This window comes from Mustela erminea, chromosome 3 (genome assembly GCF_009829155.1).
Source record: "Mustela erminea isolate mMusErm1 chromosome 3, mMusErm1.Pri, whole genome shotgun sequence".
Taxonomy (NCBI): domain Eukaryota; kingdom Metazoa; phylum Chordata; class Mammalia; order Carnivora; family Mustelidae; genus Mustela; species Mustela erminea.
Window position 1 is genome coordinate 41,261,963 of NC_045616.1, and position 12,025 is coordinate 41,273,987.

The 12,025-nt window shown below is 38.2% G+C and overlaps 1 long non-coding RNA gene across 1 annotated transcript in view; it reads right to left on the reverse strand.

Moving 5' to 3' along the window:
- Positions 1–12,025, reverse strand: part of LOC116586087 — a 281,544-nt gene that overhangs the window by 74,307 nt on the left and 195,212 nt on the right. The window contains exon 4 of the long non-coding RNA XR_004283883.1: positions 233–345. This is a non-coding gene — a long non-coding RNA (uncharacterized LOC116586087). The remainder of the gene's footprint in view (positions 1–232; positions 346–12,025) is intronic.

The window sequence follows — 12,025 nt, forward strand, 5'->3', positions numbered from 1 at the left end:
CATGGGAGCTGAAGTACCTAAAAGTATCACATCTGATGTCAGGAATCAGCATTCAATAATTTGAAAGCACTATTAGAAGAAAAACAGAAAACCCACTTTGTCTCCAATTATCAAAGGTGATTTGCATACATTTTTCACAGAAATGATAACCATGGTTTACCTACCGTGTCCGAAGCACTGTAGAAATGAAGAGAGTCAAATAAAGACTGCTCTGCCTTTGAGGGGAGCTTACCTGTTGCTGCAAAGCTTTTCATGGAAAGAAGTGATCTTCACCTTGTTTCCCAGGACAGTTCAGTATGGAAGCGATCATTTTTCTTCCCTCTCCATCCTCTAGCTTGCTCCTCACTGTAAGAGAAACCATAATTTTCTCAGTGGAGAAATGGATGACAGCCAGACATCTACTAGACCATGTTAACCAATAAAAGATGTCCTACGCACATACAACTTCAACAACCAAAACACACACAACAGGAACTCTGCTAATCTCTGTTCCAGTTAGGACTGACTTAACCAATAGGCACTGTAGAAGTATTGTGTAGGATATACAATTCTTCTAGAGGCCCACAAATTATACTTTCAGTATTTTTTAAAAATATTTTATTTATTCATTTGACAGAGAGAGAGAGAGATCACAAGTAGGCAGAGCAGCAGAGAGAGAGCCCGATGTGGGGCTCGATCCCAGGACCCCGAGATCATGACCCGAGCTGAAGGCAGAGGCCTAACCCACTGAGCCACCCAGGCACCCCACTTTTGGTACTTTTAAAATAAGAATAAAATTTTAAGAAAATGTTTTAATCTACAACATAGTGTATTGATACTTTTATCAGTGCAGTCATGTGTGTCATCAGTACAAAAGCAATCAGGGCTCAAGGAAGGTTTAAGGAAGCTGATGCTGATGGTTTAAGAGGCAAGCCAAGATTTTCTAAATGGTAGATGGGTAAATTCCAATAACTGGATTCCACAAATTCAAGAACTTTTAAATTAGAGAATAAGCGATAAACAATTTAATTTCACCCTCAAGTCCTAGCCATTACTCCTAACAGAACATACCAAAATCATCATATTTGCAAGTTGATAAACATGGCATGACTGATAATAAAATCAATACCATTCTTTTTTTTTTTTTTTTTCTTAAAGATCCTATTTGACAGAGAGAGATCAGAAGTAGGCAGAGCAGCAGGCAGAGAGAGAGGGGGAAGCAGGCTCCCCGCTGAGAAGAGAGCACGATGTGGGGCTCGATCCCAGGACCCTGGTATCATGACCTGAGCCAAAGGCAGAGGCTTAACCCACTGAGCCACCAAGGAGCCCCAAAATTAATAACATTCTTTATTCTTTGACCCTTTTCTAGCTTGTTGTGGACCTATGCCTGAAGAGGGAATTGGCAAATTGTACAATCCTCCTGTTAGAAGCTGGAGGAGGGTCAGTAATGTATCCTCCTGACTGAGATGGCACTTAAATACCTCCCCCCCAAAAAAGTAAGCCATTCTACAGTGTTTATTCAGAGTTTTATTTAGGGTAACTTACCCACAGGGGCAATTGGCTGGGCAGGCAATCCAGAGCGCTATACAAAAACCACGCCACAGACCTCAACCCAGAGCTTTTATAGGGTGAGGAGGCTGGTGGTGTGGTCACAAGGTATTTAACTCAAGTAAAGCCATCTGTGCACCAGCTCTCCTCTAGTTATCTCAACTAGAGCATTCGGTGCACCAGTCTTCTCTACTAGTTATCTAAAGCAGTGTCACCTATACACCAATGGGGAGAACAAGATGGGAGCCTGTGTTGTCAGCACTCTTGCATTCCAACCACAACATCTTTATGACCTGAACAATCTTTGCACAGCATTCTTCTGTGATGACTCTAGGAGCAGCTATTGGGAAGTGACATGCATCCTTATGCCACAGCAATTAAATATTGATAGGAGATATGCCAGTGACCTGGTAAAGGGGTCCTTTCCTCAGACCTAACAGTCTTGGGCTCTCACAATCAGGCCTAGAGTGTGCAAGCAATCAAGTAGAAAATTAGATATGCAAGGAAACCACAACGATTCAGGAATTGGCCTACTTTTATAGGTAAATAATAAACATTCAAGGGAAATCAGAACTAGAATCTAATATCCATAAAGGTATGCTCCTGATAAATCACTGATTGCTGATTCAGTTACTGATTCCTAAAATCTACTCCTAAATCAGTTACTGATTCTTAAAAACTATTCCTAAATAGTTATTGATTCCTACAATCATCCTCACTCCTATCAAAGGTAACCAAATTAAGACTAAGTTGCATATATACAATTTTTATTATTTACCTAAGTACATCAAGAATAGTAAATGGCCATTTAGGTTCTTTTAAATTTACTGTGTTGTTGTGGGGGGTTTCGTTTTGCTTTGTTTTGTTTTTTATTATTTTTGTTTTATTTTTTTCTCCCAGATTTTATTTTTAAGAAATCTCCATACCCAACTTGCAGCTTGAACTCACAATCCTGAGATCAAGAGTTGCACGCTCTACTGACTGAGTCAGTCAGGCACCACAAGATTTGTGCATTTTTATTGTATCTAAATTATACTTCAATAAACATGACTTTAGAAGAAAAAAAGGAGGAAATTAGTATTAACCATTCATCATCGCATCCTTCCAGGCATTTGTGGGAACAATGCCTTAGATCATCAGTTGGCCTGTCTTATTGATAAAGAAGCTGAGGTCAGAAGTAGTCCAGTGATTTTCTGAACCAATAAAACAGGAAGAGCACAGCTGGAACCAGGGTCTCTTTTGGGCTCCTTCCCCACAAGTCAGAACCCTCCAGGTAATGGTCCTCTCTGGTGACCTGGGCCTTCTCTGTGTTGATGAACCCAAAGACACAGACCCTGTGTAACCCTGAGGACTCTCATAGAGGGGTATCAGTCAGACACGAAACCAGGATTGCAGGTCAACCCAAGGAAGAGCCTGTATGAGTTGTCTGCTGAGCTCCTCTTAAGGAATTTTAGATTGAACCTTTAATAGCCTTTCAGGGCTAAGCGCCAAGCCAAATACTTGCCATCAGACTCGCAACCAATACCTACCTATTTGGGTTACTTCCTCTTTTCCTGAGGTCCTCAAACTATCCTGAGGCTGCTTAAATCCTAAAACTATCTGAGCCTGCTTAAAGAAGTCTGGTCATATCTACGCCTAAGCATGTCTTTCTCAAATAGGACATTCCACTCAAAGTCTTGGTAATATATTTCCAATGGTGTCATGTTACGAGGAGAACAGATTTTTATTGAATTTATGCAAATGACTACAATTGATTTCACATTGTGTCATTGCCACAAACTCCGGTCAAAACCTTCCTGGATATCAGTTTACATCTACTCTAATTCACAACTCCCATCTGGCATTAATATCTATGCCCCAGAGCCTGTACTTGTTTTACTATCATTTCTCTCTTTAAGAAAGCCTCTTATTGATTAACAACCCAACCCCATTGGATTCCCTTAACCAAAGCATACAAAGGCCTTAACAGCTTTTACTCAATGGGGAATAAAAGGTCTTCAGTAACTCAACAAACTAGCAAAACCCTGTAATTCCTTTACTGTTTTAGGACTGAGAAAGCTTGTATTTTATCAGTGACTGCCTCTGGCATCACGTGTGTCTTACCCAACCAGATGACACCCAGGAATTTTACTTGTGGACCTGGTCCTTGGATCTTGTCCATATTTCCCTCCGATTCTGGGGACTCTTGATATGCCTGTAATGACTTAGCTGCTTGAGACAGGGAAGATAAATAAATCATCACAAGTTACCTGAATTCACTAGAAAATAGCAAAGATGTCGCTGGCTGATCTGTAGGTAGAGATTAGGCTGTTTGGCCTTGATACTTTGTCCCCCATAACCATGAATAGCCTTACTCTCTCCCCCAAATTTTGAGGGGTTTCCATAGATGTATGCATTCAGCTCCAGTGTCTACTAAAGCTAACAGGGTCTGTTAGTACAAAACCAAGAAATTATTAATTCAACATGGTGTCTCTGATCGCCCCTTACTGCACACACTAGAGGGCAATGTTGCCTTAACCCCTAACTCACCAGGGGTGAAGGGTGGTCACCCTCGAATTTCCTCCATTAGTGGAGGTGCACTTGGCAACACACCTGGCTTTTTTGAGCCTTCCTTAAAGGGAGTAAACTGGTTTTCCTTAGGCAACACCTTCCATTGGCTTACCAAGACTGAATTTGGTTGTTTCTCTTTTCTCTCAAGGTCTCAAGTAATATTAAATCTTGCCACAACTGTTTTGAGAGACTGTAATGGGCCCTCTTTCCACCGTTTTATCATTGGCAAGTCCTTTGTTTTTTTTTTGTGTGTGTGTTTTCAACCTATTTTCGCTATGACAGATCCTTTTGGTTTCACTTGTCAGCCAGCACAGAAGCTACTCTAGCAATGTGTTGACACTGAAGTCTCTGGGGTTGACTCTTAGAGGTCTTCCATACCAGATAAAAACCATTCTTCACCAGGGCCACTGAAATGCTGAACATAAATACCAGGTTTCATTCCTAGCTCATGAATAATTTCTTACAGTTCTTCTATTGTGGTCTAATGTAAGAGAGGAAAAGGAACATCCCCTTCCTGAGGCCAAGTTATCTCAATGCCAGCTATGAGTATATAGTAAATAATATATAATAAATAAATATAATAAATGCTAAATGCTAGCATTTATTCAATCAAATCAGTTAAGTTCCTGAGATTCTCACCCATACTTGTGGTATGTAGTCTTTGTCGCAAGGCTAGTTGATCAGTAACTGAGGCCATTTTTGACATCTCAGAGCCATTTAACATAATGTCATGTCCCCCCAGTATCCCATAGTCCTAACACCCAAACTGCCACCCTCACCTTAAAGTAGCTCCTTAGCTCTACCAATTCCACAGCGACTGGAATTCCAAACACCAAAAAATTCATTTTTGGTAATATGCTGACTAAGCCAATTGTTGGCATGTGGAGGAGGGTCATGATGTATCCTCCAAACTGAGAAGGCACTTTAATACCAAAAGCAAAGCAAGCCATTCCATAGTGTTTACACAGTTTTTACTTAAAGGAAAAATCAAATGCACCATGAATCCAGGAGGTGTACAGTATAGCCATTCTCAATGTTCATTCCCAGCTGCCCTGGCCAAGCCCAGATCTTAACCCACAGCTTTTATAAAGTGAGGCACATGGTGGTGAGGTCACAGGATAGTTACCTAAAATGGTGCCAACTGTGTGGCAAAGGTGAGGACAAGATGGAAGGCCGAATATAGTCAGTGTCATCAGCATTCTTAAACTTCCAAACTTTCCCAATTACCATGATTTGTAACAGTAAATTCCTGCACCAATGTAGCCACTGATTAAGTATAGTAATGTGACATTTGAAGTATAATAGCGTCTTCATTTCTGACCAGATCAGGGATTTATATTTAGTACAGATATATTCTAGATCTAATTCTGCTATCTTCTAGAAACCATGATAAACCAGGCTAAGTCCATGATTAAACACTCCTTTCTCACATATCACATATGTGGTATGTTACACCTCACATATATGTACAAACATAACATAGGAATGTGATAAAGAGACAAAATTCAGGAGCAACTAGGAGAAAGACTGATTTTAGAGAGGGGTGTCTACGTGGCTCAGTCGTTTATATGGCCAATTATTGAATTTGCCACGGGTGATGATTTCACCACAGGTCATGATTTCAGGGTCCTGGGATCGAGCTCCAAGCCCAGCCAGTAGTCGGCTTGAGGATTCTCTCCATCTCCTCTCCTTTTCCCTCTGCCCCTCCCCCACTTGCTCATGCTCTCTCTCTCTAAAATAAATAACGATAAATCTTTTAAAAAATGGTTAATGAGAAATAGAGACCTACAGGTTAACCACAAAGACAAATAGAATATTTCTCTCACAATAGATAAGAAAGTGGTAAGGTAATTAAGAGAAGCAAAGCCCTCTTAAAAAATATTAAGAATATGAAGTCTGAATGCATACAGAATTTTTAAAATGATGCTATGATTAGTAATAATAGTCCCATAAAAAATAACATTCTTGCACAGACTTGTATGTAATAAGAACTCAGAACCTAAGAAAACACAGAGCCAGTGTGGACCAAATGGCACAAGGAGAGAAATCTAGACCAGAGAGATGGGTACACTTAACTATATGCCTAGAAATACAAAATTAGAAATTAATGTGAAAACAACTGAGGAATACTTAAAATATGTGATATAATTTTTATGCTTATCTTATTATATTAGAAGGCTCATAATTTTATGTTAATTATTGTGATGCCCTTGTAAAGCTCCAAATTAAAAAAATTTAGAAACTTAATTTGATTTGCAGAATGTTGCCACTCACACAAAAAATATAAAGAAAATACAAGATCTCAGTTTATCAGTCCTACAAGAATAGTTTAAAATAGGGAAGAAATGCATTCCCTTGTGATTAGTTCCTTCAGTTCATGATTAGAAAATGTATGACAGGGGCTATTTCTTTTTTTTTGACATGGGCTTTCTTTAATAGCCATTGCCTACACACGTGTATATATGTATGTCCATGCACACACAAACATATTTCGTGTGTATTTTAGTCAAAGAACATGTTTATCCCAGTTTTCTAGGGAAATCCATTTATTTGGGGGCAGATTTGCATGACTGGATGGGTTTGATGTCTTTTTATTTTATCCCTCTTAACATTTGTTGGTACTATTTCACCATTTTACATTCTTTGAGGTATTCTTTTTTTTTAATATTTTATTTATTTATCAGAGAGAGAGAGAGTGAGCACAGGCAGATAGAATGGCAGGCAGAGGCAGAGGGAGAAGCAGGCGCCCTGCCGAGCAAGGAGCCTGATGTGGGACTCGATCCCAGGACGCTGGGATCATGACCTGAGCCAAAGGCAGCTGCTTAACCAACTGAGCCACCCAGGCATCCCTCTTTGAGGTATTCTTATTTGTGAACTTTTAATTTTCAATAAGAAACTCAAGTGTAGAGTCTGTTTTACTTTCTTCTGCATTCTCTGAAACCTTAGTGACACAGACTATAACATTGCAGAAATAAAAAAGTATTGGATAAGCATAACTGAATATGTTTGAACTGCAATTTAAATTAGTAGAGAAAGCAGTGCATCATAAGCTAGGACCAGACCATTTTCTTACATTAAATTCATTTCCAAAGCTCTTGCATTATTTCCTTTTCCTAAAGAGCCCTTGATAAGAGGAGAGGAGCTCGCAAACCCTCATCAGTGAAAAGACAAGCTCCATTGTCAAGAAAGGTAATGCTGCTATTCATAGGGTCAAGCCATGTGAACCAACAGTGGCCAACCCATCACCATCTATACATGAGAAATACCTTTGTCCATCAACATATAAGGAGACTGAGGACACCGGTGTTCTGGACACAAGCATTCCCATAATTATGAACTTCCTTCCCCTAGAAGCTTTTTCAGTAAATCCTGTGATTTCATGTATTTATTTATTTTCAAATTGACTTGGTGGTCAGAGCCTCAGTGTGTGTGGCTGCTCCCACAGTGGCTGCAGAATTTTTTATGTTGGAAATAAACGAGATATTTTCCATGCATGAAGAAAAGTTTGTTTCCATTTCCACCTCTATGTGTGCTGTACTTTATTTTAGACTTAAGGTCTGTTCAGACCAAAGTTTCTGTAGAGCTGCAGTGGGCTGTGCTCTTTTCAGCCTGACAAACAGCAATTTGGTGCACTTGGAACTCCTTATTAAGCTGTGGCAGGTCGGGGAGTCCAGAGCTAACAGAATTCTGCTAAATGATTGGCTGAGGCATTGGTGTTAGCTTAATTGTGCATTTGCCCTTTGACTAAAATTAGAGATTAAGTCCCCTCCCTGGGAACTGCATCTTTAGTTAGTAAGAAGTTGGACTGTACTTTCTAATTAGATCTTTTCTATTGCATCCTGCCATGGGGTTTCTACCTTGACAACAAGGCACAGCTCCATTATGTTCTCTTTTAGAAAAGATTTTCCCTTCACACCTTATGTGAGCCTGTTTCTGCTTTATATTAATATTAGCTCGCTGATTGTGATTGTACTGCATGTGGGAGGTTGGTAGCAATTGAGTTGTGGGCAACCTGCACAGCACCTTTCGCTTTCCCTTTTTCATCGTGTCAGGATTAGCACAACATGGCTTTGTCCTAACAAAGACGACTTTGGGAGGATCTCACTGCTCAGATGACTCATCAGTAAAGTGGCTCAATGCTTGACCCACCTCTGTGCAATAGTTCATAATTCCCCTCATCACCTGATAGCATCTTTAATTACAGTACTGATTTTTTCAAATGCCATTTTTGAAACATAAAAACCTATTACCATAGAAGCTCTCAGAATATATGATGCAACAATATTAAAAGAACCTAAGTCGAAAATTTTAAAGGAAAAATTTTGGTCCTGGAATTCGAAACCACATAGAATATCGGGGGTTCCTCTACAATATATGTTTTTCTCAGTGAATGATAGGGTACTCATGATTGAAGATTATTTGTGGGGACAGTAAGCCTTTCCTCTTTTTTTTCCCCTCTGTGTATTTTTTATTGACATTGTTTTTGTTCTTTTGGATCTTCTATAGGCAGTTCCCAGAAGAAAAAGGACAAGGGCGATATTCTTCATGGAGTTACAACGTGCGCGTTTACCAGCTCCTAAAATCCTCTAGCTGATGCTTGTTTCTGTTCTTGACTGAGCAGTGAGTCACCTGCACGAGGCACTGCGAAAATGATGGAACACTTTCAAGTTAGCCAAGACTTTCTGCATAACGGTGAGTAGAAGAGGGAATTACTGCCTTTTGAAGAAAAGATCTTAAAAAATTTCCAACCTATAAAATGTGGAGATGAGAAAACTTAGCTCTAAGATTCCTTCTGAAGCAAACAGTCTATAAGCCTATGATAATTTCTTTCCCTAAAGTGGTAATACCTCACAAAGCTTTACTTCTCCTAGGAAATCGGTAGCCAGCCGCAATCATAAAAGAAAATAAAGAGCATCTACAACCTCTGCTTCTTTATTAATTAAAATGAATACCTTTTAAAAACTCAGACATATTCTTAACTGTACAGTTACAGCATGTCTCGCTGATTTTCCTGAGGCTTTTGATGGGAGTTTGTCCGTGTGAGAAGGAAATGCATCAATGCCATCCGCCACCTAAAAAGTCTTTTTTAATCCCATTCTGTTCCCAAACGTAGGCCTTATCTTCCATCTAGGCTCTGGCATCAATGCCCTGTTGTATTAGATCAATGTATATAGAAACTTTCATCTCTTGGAGTTTTAATAACTTGAGTTTATGACTGATATTCCAGACTCTAAAATAGGATGCATTTTATGGCTTTCAGGCATAGTTATTATATAGCGAGATGAATAGCAAAGTCAAATATTTGTCATGCTTTCAAGTTAAACACAATTGAAAGTATTTTCTATACTCAAAACTCATCAGAACTGAGGTTAGCACAAAGTGGAAGTTAAAAATCGCATTCCTTTAAATTAATTTTTTGTGTGATTAGAGGATGAGTCCATCTTTCCTGACTCTCCCATCCCCCTTGTTATATGAAGTACATTTGCAATATGTTGCTAATATATTGATGGAGGTCTCAAGAATTCCAACTGGCCAAATATTCATGCAATATGACTGCGACTTGCAATCTTGTCATACGATTTTGCAAAGTGCCTTTAAGATTTATTTAAGAAACCACCACAACAGGCTAACTGTGACTTACAGAATAAAGGAAAAGTAATTGAACATATTAAAGACCTCTAATAATAGTACCCAATTTCTTTGGCATTAGTATTTTTTTCCTTATCCACTGTCAAATTAATACAAAGCCTCAGCCCATCTTTGCTAAACAATTGCAGTCCCAAATTAATGCAATTATGATAAGAAAAAATGGTAATTAAAACTGGATTTTACTTCAAATGTATTTATAATTATAATATACAGTACATATTCTGTTATTATTATATATTATTTTATATATCAAATAATATATAAACATAATGTTCTAGAAAAATGTCAGGTATTTTGATATAGTGAAAGTCCCATGAACTCATATAATCATATTCTTCTCAGAAATTACCTTGGACAGAGCATACTTTATCCATTCACCAACCTTAGTCTTTTCATTTACAAACATACACAGCCCACATATAGAGTTTGCAGTTTTATACTTGATAGTTTTTTTTTAATATAGAAGTTAGATCATATGTATTTTTCATGAATTGCATTTGATGACAATATAATTTGGAATTCTTTTCATGTCAGTAAATTCACTTCTTTCTTCTAAAGTATTAAGCAGCATCTTGTATCTTGCATCTTGTAGTACATGTATAATTTGTTTTGTTCAACCACTCCTCTTTTGATGACATTTAAAGATTTAAAGGTTGTTTTCATTTAAAAAATCTTTTTTAATCCCATAATTATAAAAAGTATTTTTTTCTAATTCCTTGACAATGTCATTCTGCTTGTATTTATGATATCATTTTCTTGTATTCACATCACTTTTCTTGTATTTTCTTATATAAAGGCAAGGCAATATGTTTTATTTAAGGTGGTATAAGAAAAATTTGTAAGTTTTGGAAAAAAATATTCACTTTCTACCACACCACTTGTTGGCTCGCCCATTTTTTTAAAGATTTTATTTATTTATTTGACATTATATTATTTGTGATCTCTTTGACAGAGATCACAAGTCGGCAGAGGCAGGCAGAGAGGGAGGGGGAAGCAGGCTCCCCACTCAGCAGACAGCCCGATGGGGGGCTCGATCCCAGGACCCTGGGATCATGACCCAAGCCAAATGCAGAGGCTTTAACTCACTGAGCCACCCAGGTGCCCCTTGGCTAGCCCATCTTTAAAGCACAGTTTTGAAAATCTGCCCTCATCCTACATTACATTCCATGTATACAGGAGTCTGTTACTGGACTTGCTGTAAATTTTAATTTACTAACAAAAACTTTCTGTAATTCAAATTATCATTAGCTGCTGTCTAAGCTCCCTTAGAAGGCTATCATGGGTCTGTCTCTCATCACCACATAAGGAATCCACTGTCTCAAGTTTTGGGTCTTAAATTGGTTTCTTTGCATTCTGCTAACAAGTCCCTCCCTGCTCAGTTCCTTCTGATTCATAAGTAGGACAGGAGGATTTGAAAGTGGGAATAAGGATGAAGAATTTTGATGTTAATCGTGGTTTTCTTCAGAGTCTGCACCTTTTTCTCTCTGAGTCCCCTTGGTAGCACTTCCTCCCTCAGGAATTTGATGCTCTCATACTGCCCCCTGGCACCCCTAGTGACCTAGAAAAATGCATCACAACCCAAGAAAACTTACCCTACACTGACAGTCTACTTCACTTGTTGATGCAGCCTTAAACATGTGTTATTCTCATTCTTTATCTAAGGTATATAAAATTATGAGTGTTACATGACATGTTGATGGTGTACTGCTCCACGAAGGAGGAAGAGACAGCTAAAAGCAAGTGACGAAGATGAGAAGGGATTGGAATACTCATGGGTCTAGTGGCATATCTAATCATCCCGGTATTGCTAAGGTCAGCTCTGCAAAGGAACACAGAAATTTAAATGTCCATATAAGAGAAACAAAATAATAATGATGATGCTAATAAATTTTAGAAGGAAGGGAGAACACATTAAAAAAAAAAAGTCTAAAAATAATGTTCCCAAAAAACCACAAACAACAACAACAACAAAAACAAATAATGATCCCTGTTGGGTATTAGAGTGAGCTGATGTAATTACTTATTTCTAGAAATGGTGGTTACCACCTTTAAATCTCATGGTCACTAGAAAGATGAAATCTAAATTCTAATATGTGCCAATTTAGAGGGAGAAGATTGGCGTCATTAAAACCTGTTAGAAAAACTGGCTAATAGATATGCAATAAAATAACTCAGAAGAAATGTAGTGAAATAAAATTAAGACTCCGTATCTGTGGGAGACCTTAAACTCATTCTGTTAAAAATTTAAAGGACTATGCATTCTATACATATCTGGTGATTTTCTATAACTGTTATTTTT